At 35.1% G+C, this 12,573-nt stretch overlaps 1 protein-coding gene and 2 long non-coding RNA genes across 6 annotated transcripts in view; 1 reads left to right on the top strand and 2 right to left on the bottom strand.

The window, feature by feature from the left end:
• Nucleotides 1–12,573, bottom strand: part of LOC128015462 (cholecystokinin receptor-like) — a 47,635-nt gene that overhangs the window by 33,660 nt on the left and 1,402 nt on the right. The window lies entirely within an intron of this gene.
• Nucleotides 2,360–4,936, top strand: LOC128015470 (uncharacterized). Of its 4 annotated transcripts, none has more exons than XR_008183916.1 (5): nucleotides 2,360–2,486; nucleotides 2,652–3,601; nucleotides 3,720–3,804; nucleotides 4,310–4,436; nucleotides 4,557–4,936. It is a non-coding gene; the product is annotated as an uncharacterized LOC128015470 (long non-coding RNA). The 4 variants fall into 4 exon arrangements; XR_008183919.1 differs by having other exon boundaries at nucleotides 2,362–2,486; nucleotides 3,486–3,601; XR_008183918.1 differs by having other exon boundaries at nucleotides 2,367–2,486; nucleotides 3,451–3,601.
• On the bottom strand, nucleotides 6,902–9,427 carry LOC128015481 (uncharacterized). Its single transcript, XR_008183920.1, has 3 exons — nucleotides 9,180–9,427; nucleotides 8,373–8,472; nucleotides 6,902–7,659 (listed from the first exon to the last, which is right to left on the bottom strand). It is a non-coding gene; the product is annotated as an uncharacterized LOC128015481 (long non-coding RNA).

The raw sequence follows: 12,573 nt of genomic DNA on the forward strand, positions 1-12,573 counted from the left end.
ACAATGCCCCATAGATTCTCTATGGGGTTCAGGAGTTTGCCGACCAGTCAAGCACACCAACACCATGGTCATTTAACCGACTTTTGGTGCTTTTGGCAATGTGGGTAGGTGCCAAATCCTGCTGGAAAATGAAATCGGCATCTTCAAAAAGCTGGTCAGCAAAAGGAAGTATGAAGTGCTCCAAAATGTCTTGGTATTTCTTCAGGAATAATCTTTCAGGAAATGTAGTTTTCGAGTAAAGCTTTAATATTTAACTTAATTGTTTTATCATCCTCAGCTGTCTCTGTAATAATTGTCTGATACATACATGTAAAAATCAATGTTCGGCATAAATTATAAATCAATTATTATTAATTATGTGGTTTTCTCCATTATCTCATGCATGATGTAAATGTGCTCTGGCACGGAAAGTTTAGTGCAAGTGTGAGGGCAGGCCAGCGGAGGAGTGGGGAGGAGGGATAATGGCGCCCAGGCTCGTTTCGAGTACATCCTAAGTCGAGCACATGTGTCACCTGCTTTCCTGTCGAACGTTCGACCCTCTCCCCTTATTATTTTATTGTTAGTTCAATTTGCCCCACCTGTTCTCCCTTGTTACCCTCCTAATTTCCTTTCCTATTTATTCTCCATGTGTGCTCTGTTTTGTGCCAGATTGTTGTGGTTGTTTCCAGTCCTGAATTTACTGTATCCTTGTTTTAAGTGTTCCTGTTTTGCCCTGTCATGGCTTTCGTTGTCATTTTGCTCTAGTCCTGCCACTACAAGGGTAGTTTTTTGCCTTTTTGTTTTGATTTTAAATTTGAAATAAAAGCCTATCTACACTCTGCAATTGAGTCATTGCCCTTCTCTAACTCAACACTTGACATATGATCTATTCCAGGTTATTCGAATTTTGTCCTGGAGGGCCAATGTGCTGCAGAGTTTATCTCCAACCCTGATCAAACTCACCTACCTGTGATTTTCTCATGATCCTGAAGACACTGATTAGCATGCTCTTGTGTGTTTGATCAGGGTTGGAGCTAAACTCTGCAGCGCATTGACCCTCCAGGACAAGATTTGAATAAACCTGATCTATTCTATTTTGTGTGAACAAAGTTTGAGTAAATATACTTTAGCCTGTATGACCCTTCAAGCACTGATGTACATTATTCAATGATTCATCTCTATGATATTTTATTCATTGGTCAGTTCAGCTACTTCATTCATGTCAAATTATGTGCACGCATTGCTTGTGCCAGTGTTATGATGAATACATTTGAAATTAGTCAATGGGAGTCACACAGAAAGTCTGTGATTTTTAGAATGTCATGTAATTAGACAGGGTAAAAAGATTTGCTGTAATTTTAAGCCATAGTCTTGCATATGAAAGGGTTTTTACAGAGTTCCGGTAATTCAACCCATTCTCACTCCAAAGGCGTCAAAAACCGAAGCATGGTCAAGCGCCCCTAGCGTCACTTTTATGACGCCAAATGTGCCTCTCGGCGTCGACTATCGAAGCACTACGACCTTCATTGCTTTCAGTGGGAAACTTTTGGCGTCAGAATTCGACACGAGGACATGAGATGTTTATCGCTATGAAATCACGTTCAAGAAGTCTCATTCAGCACACATCGCGCGATACTTGCTATCAGTTCCACAGTTTGGGTGAGTAGTCGTATATACGCTCTTTTAATGCCTTTTATCAAATGTATTCTGTCTTCTTTATTAATCAGATTAGTGCCATATGTTTAATCGCTGTATTATATCGGTCATCCGCGGCTGTCTTTGAGTTTCATTGCGTTTAAATAAATGAACACAGCTGCTAATTAGTGTGATTAAACGTGACGTGCCATAGACCTTCGATCCGTTTTATATTATTATTAATTTCAGGATCAATGATGTAAGTTGTATTTGTAGTAAAATCATGGTAATCACGACACAATAGTAATAAATGAAATGTGAAGTTAAAACACAGTAAATGGGACATTAGTAACTGTAACTGTAGTTTTACTATGATATATTAATAATCAATACAACAATACAATAATCACCAAACCAGCTATGTTTGTATCACTGTAATGTTAGTGTTTTTATGTGCTTTTATATGACAGATATCACAGTAATCATGTGTTCTGTACCATGCTTTTAATACCTTTTAATGTGAATCCAAAAAAAAAAATCAAATTAAAAATAAATAATAAAACATGTATTTTTCCATCTTGCAGTTCATTCATATCAGTTTATATATATATATATATGTATATATATATATTTATTTATATATATATATATATATATATATATATATATATATATATATATATATAAATATTTTGCTCACAGATCATTATTAACATTCTGTATATAATTCAATTTTATTTTCTCTCCCCTTTTTTATTATTTTTATTTTTAGCTGAAAAGACGTAAAGGCAGTCAGCCCAGTGGTGTTTCTGGAGAGGGATTCCTTCAGAAATGGAGAAGACAGAAAGCTGCGGAGGCAGATATTTGCAGCAGTAAGTCTGTGATAGTTTGTCTCTTTTATCAAAAATTCCTGCTGTTATAATTTGTACAGCATTTGTTGTTTCTTAAACTGTTGCACTGTCCAAATACCCACACTTGCCATCTTTTCACTTGACCACTTGATTACTTATTTGAAGTCTTTCCTGTATTTGGCCTAGTGTTCGAGTGAGCATGATGACCACGAGTGTGTGTCGAACTTTTCATGACCTGATGACTGTGTTTCCCAATCCTGGTCCTGGAGAACCCCAGCACTGCACGGTTTTGGTGTCTCTCTTATCTGCCTTGGAGTCTTCACTGATGAGCTGATGAGTTGAATCAGGTGTGTTTGATCAGGGAGACATCTCAAATGTGCAGTGTTGGGGTTCTCCAGGACCAGGATTGGGAGCCACTGCCTTATGGGACACTTATGTGTTTAAAGAGATTTTTAATATCTAATTATCAATATTTCACATACTGTACATTGGACAGCTTTCCATGACCTCTTGTGAGATCTCGGCAAAAAGTCTGACGATTTATTCCAAAACATGATGCATGATGGGATACACTAAGCTTTGTATAGCGCTCCGGAGCAGTATTGGAGAGGTTTAGTGTGTGTTAAGGACGCTGTGCTTTGGCATTATTAAGACCGGGGACAGTCTTGTGCACACACTGTCACGTACACACACTCTCAAGTGGCCAAGACTGCAAGTGTGGGTATCTGGACAGGGTCAAAGTCTTAAAAATGATCCCTAAACACATCACAGTCTTAATAATCCAGTTTAACACTTGTATGATATTGTACAAGCCCCAGGACTGTCTCATCTGACACTATCAAAGAATTCATATGACTATAGCTTGCTATTAATTACTTGCTTTCAATAATGGATTCATTTAACATTTAATTATACAGCATCTTTACAGAGGTGTAATGTACAAGCTGCACGTAATTAATAATATGTCCTTCCTTCTGTCTTACAGGATTTTTTCCAGATAATGCTGTTCTTCTTTTTCAGGTCTAAAATATCGAGCTCAACAGCTATTTTAAGAGCCAACCCTCACAAACCTTCCTAAAACCTAAAAGAGCTATTACTGAGTCTCAGCGAATCTTGCCATGATCAGCTCTTCCCAGGTACATTTGTTTACTCCAAAAATGCTCTGGTCTGAATCTTACTTTAAATTAACTTAATTATGTTTAATGAGCAATATTAATTGCACAGAGAGTAAGTAGAGATTATTTTGTTTCACAGAAGAGAAGGAAGACCAAGGAAATGATTTGCTCAGGATGAGGAATGAAGATGGCCATCTTGAGCTCAAACAAACAGAAGTCCTCTGGTATGTGTGTGTTGAAGCAATGTTATACAACATTTTATGATGATCTCTCACAGAACTGGTCATGTCAGCCTTGATTTCGTTTTATACTATTACAATTACAGCATGTTAGCAAAGTGTGACTGGACATTTTTAATATTATGTTTTTAAAAACACACCACCTGTTTTATCAGCAGACAAGTGTCATGAAATTGGTTTAGTTGATATAAACACCAATTGACATTATTTCATTGTTTTGTAAATGTTATGTTATTAATTGTGAATTGATAGTTGATTGGTTTGAAGCCAGGCATTAGACTGCACAGACTAAAACACATTTGTGAGAGAAGTCAGGAACTTTGGAGAAAGATTCTAGAGGAAAAAAACACATTTACTGCAACAACAGATGAATTCTAGAGTCTCTGAGAACTACACATGCTAATGTCTCATGAGCAAGACCTTTGCTTCTGTAACTTTTTCTTAATTCTTGCAGAATGACATATTTATTGCAGTATTTTTATTTGTACAGATGATCTCATCAGCCAAATGAGGGGTTTTGACCAAGTGATGCTCTTGAAAGGAGTGAAAGAAGAGGATGTGGTAAATTGTCTTCAGAGAAAAGCTTCTCAAAAGATCTTAAAACAGCTTGAAGAATGGTAAGTGTACAGTACTACAAGGGTCATAGTTACTCACCCTGCTAAAACCACACAGAACATAAGCTGCGCTCTCTGTCCATTAAACAACTTCTTCTGCATTGTTTGTTTCACTTTGACCAGGTCTGGGATCTTAGGACTGAGAGATCATCTGGCTGAGAACAAGCTACACCTCATCAGTGCTGGACATCAACCACAAACTGTTTCCAGACACGAGAGAAGAAGATCACGATGGGGAGATGAAACCAGTTTAGATGTGATGATGGGAATCATTATTTTCTGAAACAGTATCACATGTCTTATATGTATCACATGATCTGTATCACAGTTGACTGGATGGGACTGTGTGACTTTTAAGGACATTTCATCACTCATCTGTGTGAACTGATTTATATATGAGGTTAATGTATCTTTGATGATAATTATTTTCATTGAATCTTATTTGTCTTGATGCTACTTTATCAAGTTTATAGTCTATGCTTCAATAAAATGAAAATGGTGAATATTGTGTTCTGAAGATTCTTGGTAAATACATCATTTTACTAGGTAGGCTCATATGTGTTTATTTTAGACTTGGAAAAACGACATATTAATTATTGGGATTATTTTTTTATTTAAGACATGAACATTTTTGATCGGATTAATAACATCTGGGACATCAGTACACCAGAAAGTAATTTTTTTATATTTTAGTAACAAATATGCACATTTTTTGTGAAATACAGGGAGTTACAAGATTAATTATTCTGCATTACAAGATGGTGCCATGGGCTTTATTGTTACAAGCACTTGACGGATAACTGAGAATGTAGCAGGAATGATCAACGTGGATCTTGTACTGCATTAAAACCAAGAGCACGCACATTACTGATGTCCAGCACATGAGGAGCAAGATACAGGGGTGAGGAGGACATTTTTACACTGATTTCGGCTAATTAGTTATATATAATGCTAATATATATATATAAATTAATATTCTTAGCACTGCATGAATTTGTCCTTGTGTAATAGTGAAGTATCACAATGTGTATACATTGTCCTTGATTACTGCTTTACAGTGGGGAATAGATAATGGCAAGTTGTTGCAGGTTCATCCATTATATTTCTTGCCATTTACTTCAAAAATCAAAGAAATAATCTATTATTTTCATTATTAAATCATTTCTTTATAATTTTTCCATGTTTCATCAGATGGCCTCACAATGTCCTGTCAAAAGGTATAATAGCCATGATGAATAGAATAGAAATCAGAGGACTGTGAAAACTGTCAGATATAAATGTGACTCAGCTCAGTTTGTTGTTCATGATGAGGAGAATACATATATGTAGGTTTTACTGCCCTGCTACCCCCAGGGGCCCAGTAGCACCCCCCGGAAGAGCCCAAAACTGTACATTTCAAATGGCTGTAAATCAGAGTCCAATTAACATATCAAAGAGAAAATGGGCAGGATTATTACTTATGCTATGCTGATAAAATAATGTTGAGCTCAGTTTTCAGAAATAAGTGGAAAGCTGGCATAAAAGCATTTTAAATATTGCTCACTGTAAAATACCACATTTCAGCCTGCCTCTCAAATATATCATAGAGGTTTGCACAATAAACATATTTAGATATCCAGTTTACCTTAAAATAAATAATTTATTTAGTTTCGTTAATAAAAAGTTTTAAACTACATTACCCACAAGCCTCCGTCGTTCTATCTATGCAAAGGCAACACTAGGGGGCTGTTTTTGTAGTTCATTGAAGTTATGCTTAGGGTTAGGATTAGGATCTCGCTAAAGATGTCATTTTTCTCAAGATAGCAACACTTCATTGTTGACTTAATATATTACTAATGTGATGATAGGAGCAAAACATACTTTTTAACATGATGCGCTGTTTAATATGGGTTAAAAGATAGTCCAACCACAGACTGTCCTGAAAAGTCATAGCCAATGGCATCTAAGCTGAGCAGCAGCGTCACACTTCCTTATCCATGTATGACAGATGTCTTTCGTTTTTCGGCTGAAGGGATAGATTCGGTTAACAATAGATTAAGCTTGCTACTTATTAGATTCTGTTTTATTAACGTCTTCACCTTCCTCCGTTGTTCAGCTTGACAAAAATTGGGCAATATTGATGTGCATATGCCCAGCAGTCGCAGTTGTATCCAACAGATAGATTCCTCTCATTAAATATAAGACACATTTTTAAGATTTGTATATTTTTTTTTTGACCAAAGACAAATATATTTACTAATCAAATGACGTGCTTCTAAAATTTACATTGTATATTACATTGTGTTTTAAAGTTAAAATTGTTCACATTTGTGTTTCTGTGATTTACCATTCTCTACCATTTGAACCCTAGGAATAAAAACAGAAATTATAAATTAATGAATGAATGAATGAACAAATAAATACATAAAGCATAATAAACATGCATATTTTTGTAAGGATCTTCCATTATTTATTGATATGTCAAACTCATTTAAAGTCAACATGCCCAAATTACTACACTGCATCCTCTGTCACCAAGCTCGTTTTTGCCACCATAAAGAATAAAAAGGCAGTTATGTTGTAAACATTAACTATTTTCAGTATGCAAATGAAAATGCTTTTATTAAAAAACAAAACAGTAAATACAGTATGTCTTTCAGAGAACACTGGAAAAAGATCAATTTTATTAAAAAAATTAAATTGACCAAAATGTTATACAACACAATGTAAATGTTTCAAACTCACAAAAAAACACCATGAAGACATGCATGTCAAGTGTGCAATATCATCTATAAAACTCAATCAGCACAGCATCAAATAAACACTGATTGTCTGAACAATGGAAGACAGAGAAAGTGTTCAGGAAAACAAACACCTGCTAGCTTTGACAATAACATCATGAATTCACTTCATGACTGGAGCTAGGGGATGACTGTGTATGAATATCTCCTTTACTAAAACTCTTAATTAAAGTCTAAAAAGTTCACTGTATGAAGCTTGAAAAAGAGAACAAAATGCTTTATCAATACGAAAAATACTATTTTTAACTATTGTTTTCATCACTGGTTCTGTAATGTATTCATTATGAGCTTATAAATAAAACAAAGTTACATCTTCTGCAAAAATCAAACCACTGCAAAGTCTAATCACTGATCCAGGGACCATATCTGTGTGTGTGGGGGATAAAGAGTTAACGAGGTGAGTCCTTGTGCATGATGGAGAACTGCAGTGTTATCCTCAAACAATCCTGTAAAACAGAAATATTACATTACATTCAACTTATACATTACACTGTGTTTTGTTTAGACCATAAAAGCAGCCTCTGTAAAGATGCTGTAAAATTAAATGTTAAATGAATCCATTATTGAAAGCAAGTAATTAATAACAAGCTATAGTCATATGAATTCTTTTGATAGTGTCAGATGAGACCGTCCTGGGGCTTGTACAATATCATACAAGTGTTAAACTGGATTATTAAGACTGTGATGTGTTTAGTACAGTATGTGAAATATTGATAATTAGATATTAAAAATCTCTTTAAACACATAAGTGTCCCATAAGGCAGTGGCTCCCAATCCTGGTCCTGGAGAACCCCAACACTGCACATTTGAGATGTCTCCCTGATCAAACACACCTGATTCAACTCATCAGCTCATCAGTGAAGACTCCAAGGCAGATAAGAGAGACACCAAAACCGTGCAGTGCTGGGGTTCTCCAGGACCAGGATTGGGAAACACAGTCATCAGGTCATGAAAAGTTCGACACACACTCGTGGTCATCATGCTCACTCGAACACTAGGCCAAATACAGGAAAGACTTCAAATAAGTAATCAAGTGGTCAAGTGAAAAGATGGCAAGTGTGGGTATTTGGACAGTGCAACAGTTTAAGAAACAACAAATGCTGTACAAATTATAACAGCAGGAATTTTTGATAAAAGAGACAAACTATCACAGACTTACTGCTGCAAATATCTGCCTCCGCAGCTTTCTGTCTTCTCCATTTCTGAAGGAATCCCTCTCCAGAAACACCACTGGGCTGACTGCCTTTACGTCTTTTCAGCTAAAAATATAAATAATAAAAAAGGGGAGAGAAAATAAAATTGAATTATATACAGAATGTTAATAATGATCTGTGAGCAAAATATATATATATATATATATATATATATATATATATATATATATATAAACTGATATGAATGAACTGCAAGATGGAAAAATACATGTTTTATTATTTATTTTTAATTTGATTTTTTTTTTTTTTGGATTCACATTAAAAGGTATTAAAAGCATGGTACAGAACACATGATTACTGTGATATCTGTCATATAAAAGCACATAAAAACACTAACATTACAGTGATACAAACATAGCTGGTTTGGTGATTATTGTATTGTTGTATTGATTATTAATATATCATAGTAAAACTACAGTTACAGTTACTAATGTCCCATTTACTGTGTTTTAACTTCACATTTCATTTATTACTATTGTGTCGTGATTACCATGATTTTACTACAAATACAACTTACATCATTGATCCTGAAATTAATAATAATATAAAACGGATCGAAGGTCTATGGCACGTCACGTTTAATCACACTAATTAGCAGCTGTGTTCATTTATTTAAACGCAATGAAACTCAAAGACAGCCGCGGATGACCGATATAATACAGCGATTAAACATATGGCACTAATCTGATTAATAAAGAAGACAGAATACATTTGATAATAGGCATTAAAAGAGCGTATATACGACTACTCACCCAAACTGTGGAACTGATAGCAAGTATCGCGCGATGTGTGCTGAATGAGACTTCTTGAACGTGATTTCATAGCGATAAACATCTCATGTCCTCGTGTCGAATTCTGACGCCAAAAGTTTCCCACTGAAAGCAATGAAGGTCGTAGTGCTTCGATAGTCGACGCCGAGAGGCACATTTGGCGTCATAAAAGTGACGCTAGGGGCGCTTGACCATGCTTCGGTTTTTGACGCCTTTGGAGTGAGAATGGGTTGGGTAATTAGCTCTATCATTGTTACTTCATACTGTATATGGACCTCAACAGTTAGATAAGAGCTATTAGCATCAGCCCACCTCAACAACAACTACATACATTTAAAGCAGCAGCAGTCATTACTATACAAACTATATTACCACATAATTTATTCATGATGCAATGGCAATTAGGCAAGGGTGTCGTAGGGTGTGAGGAAAGTTGGATGAAGGAAGAAACCCCAACTATTGTATGATTTTGTGTTTTAAACTGTCAGTTAGTACATGTAGCCTTAAATAACTGCCCTTAGATGTAATGAGACTAGATATGTGGGCTCCGCCTAAAGACATTGAGTGGTTTATCCCAAAATGCCACACTCCATCAGGTAGTTAGCAAAAGATGCTGCAGCTAGTATCTGGATACCAGAAATGGAAAAATAAAGATGAGAGAGCAGGATGAGAAGTGTCGAAAGGCTATTAGCAGTCAGAATTTAAAATATATAGATTTGTAAAATATAATCAGCAAAATATAAATGCTTAGTCAGAACCTTACAATTTGTAATAATAAAAAAAAGATATGTACTGAGAAAAACATTCCTTTCACATGGAAAACATGGGGTAGGCTAATATGTCTCTCTCTTTCCTTGTTGAGGTGTCTATTCAAAATATTTCAAAGAATCATCCCTCCATACTAATGTATTGTCATCATAACTAGAAGTAAAACACTCTTATATAGACACCTGTGGAATTATAATAACTATATTAAATGATCCACATTAAAATAAACAAGCTATGTATTAGCACTCCCATTTATCCCAATGCCTCTTCATTGGTTAGCGCAGAAAAACTTTGGGAGTACGCAGTGAAATCTGTAATCTTTGCTCATGGTGGCTCATGAGTGTTCAATTCTGCTGCCAGTCACATGAAATTGTGCAAGCAATGTTTTTTTTCATAGAGTTGCAGTATTTTGAGCTTATTTCCATAACCGAGTAATGTATTTGGGCTTGCTAGTGCCTACTTAATAGCAGCTGTCAAAGATCCCCACCTACTGTTCAACCCATACTCTATATGTCATTATCAAGCAGTTCCTCCTGCATAACTCAGCCCCCCCCCCCCCCCCCTCTCCTAAATGCATGCTGTTTTCCTTACCATAAGTGCATACTTGTGTGTGCACATAGAGAGATGTATTTATTGACTTTGATGGTCAGTTGTATCATGAATAATTTTTGTATTATTATTTTAATGGGGTCATTTGTTTGGGTTTATTTTGGTGTGACAATTTGCTCAATTTAGTGTTTTTTTTTTGGGGGGGGGGGGGTAAGATCAGGTTGCTTGTTTTTATACAAATGTTAGTGACTATACAGAGCTGAGATAGGAACAGTACACTTTTAAGACTGGAAAAATCAGGCAGATATATTGCTTTCAAAAATATACAGAGTACACTGTAAAAAATGAATCATGGGTCTTGTAATTTTCATCAAAAAAATTAAGGTGATAATTAAACATAATGTGTGGCTTTCATTTAAGAAACTGTGATTCAGTGTTGTATAGAAAATAATGAGGACTTTTTACTTAGAAAAACCAAGAGATGCGTTTTCCTCATTTTGTTTTAGGAGACTTAAGCAGTTTTGGTGCTTGAATTGGGGAACTGATTAAACTAAAATAATTAAGGAAAGAAGGCTGCCTATTTAATTTAAGTGAATTAGCTCAATTTTGCAGTTTTATTTTAGAGGTGATTGTTAGTTCCCAGCATGCTTTGCATATGGCTGGATATGGAGAGTAAATTTTGAAATTAAATGCTTCTTTATGTTTTTGAGTGAAGGGAGGCATCTATTAATGTTTAATGTTCAGTTACATTTGACATTTGTAAGAGTTTCTGTAACATCGAAGTTTCCATTGCACAGTGCAATCGTTGCCACTGTGCAGAAGACTAGAGCTTGTAGTTATGGATACTACTCTTCTAAAGCATTAAACCTTGTTTAATGAGCAGTAGCCTTGCTAGTGCTAGTGCAGTACTTTCCAGTATTTCTAAAGTATTTTCCTATTTGAGCTGATTGGCTGTATACAGTCTTGTAAATGTATAAAATAACAAAATACAAACAGATCTCATTTAAAATCACAGACTTTTGAGAATAAACTTAAAATAAATGAGCACATTTCCCTAATTATATTAAATTTATTGTGCCATAGAGTAAATAATTTAGGAATTTTTACTTAATTTATTTGGGTAAATTTCACACAAAAAACAACAACCTTAAAATCTACTTAAATATAATACGTGTAATATTTTTACCATAATTTTTTTAAGTAGATAGCATGTAATATTTTTTACAGTGTACACTGATATTTCTTAATGATTGCCAATGGAGTAACATGCTCTTTGTAGCCAGATGGTTGCATCTACCAAATGGGGCCATGCTAGGTGGCAACAACTTGTGCCCTCAAGTGGTAACCCTATGTATTATTAGTTTTTTTCCAGTCCTATACTGTAATTGCCATTTCTCATTACTAAACATGCAAATATAATAACCAAACATGACAATTATAGAATGGAACAAACTAATGTACATTAAAATAACCCAGTTGGGTTATTTGGGACAACATTTGGTAGACTATTGATGGTCTAATATGTGTTTATATGTGTGAATATGTCTGTGATAAAATGTGATTAACAAATTATTTAAGAACAGGTAATCTATGATCTTGTTCAAAACCTACTGCATTTTTTTCCTCCAACTCCTGCTCCACATTTATGCTCATGCACAGTCTTGACAAATGTATACCACCCTCTTTCATCATTTAGACATCAGAACACTCTCAAATGAGAAAGCTAAAACTGTATTATATGTAATAAGAGCAGAACCACCTGATTGAGTGAGTCACCAATGTGTGAACGTATAAAATTTGTGGATTCATAAAATAGAAAAGGATGACTGAAATGCTGTAGCAGTTTCGTAATCAGAGGTAAGATGCTGCTAAGGTGCATAAAATCAAATGGAATTATTTTTGTCCCAGCTGGGAGGTTTCATTAGGTTCATCAATGTCAAGTTGGACATATGTACATGTATGTATAAACATATTACATATGTTTGAAATGAGCAGATTAAATTATTGGCTGAAGTTTTTCCACCTAAAGAGCCTTACATGGAGTTTAATCTGCTACCAG

This window comes from Carassius gibelio, chromosome A1 (genome assembly GCF_023724105.1).
Source record: "Carassius gibelio isolate Cgi1373 ecotype wild population from Czech Republic chromosome A1, carGib1.2-hapl.c, whole genome shotgun sequence".
Classification (NCBI taxonomy): domain Eukaryota; kingdom Metazoa; phylum Chordata; class Actinopteri; order Cypriniformes; family Cyprinidae; genus Carassius; species Carassius gibelio.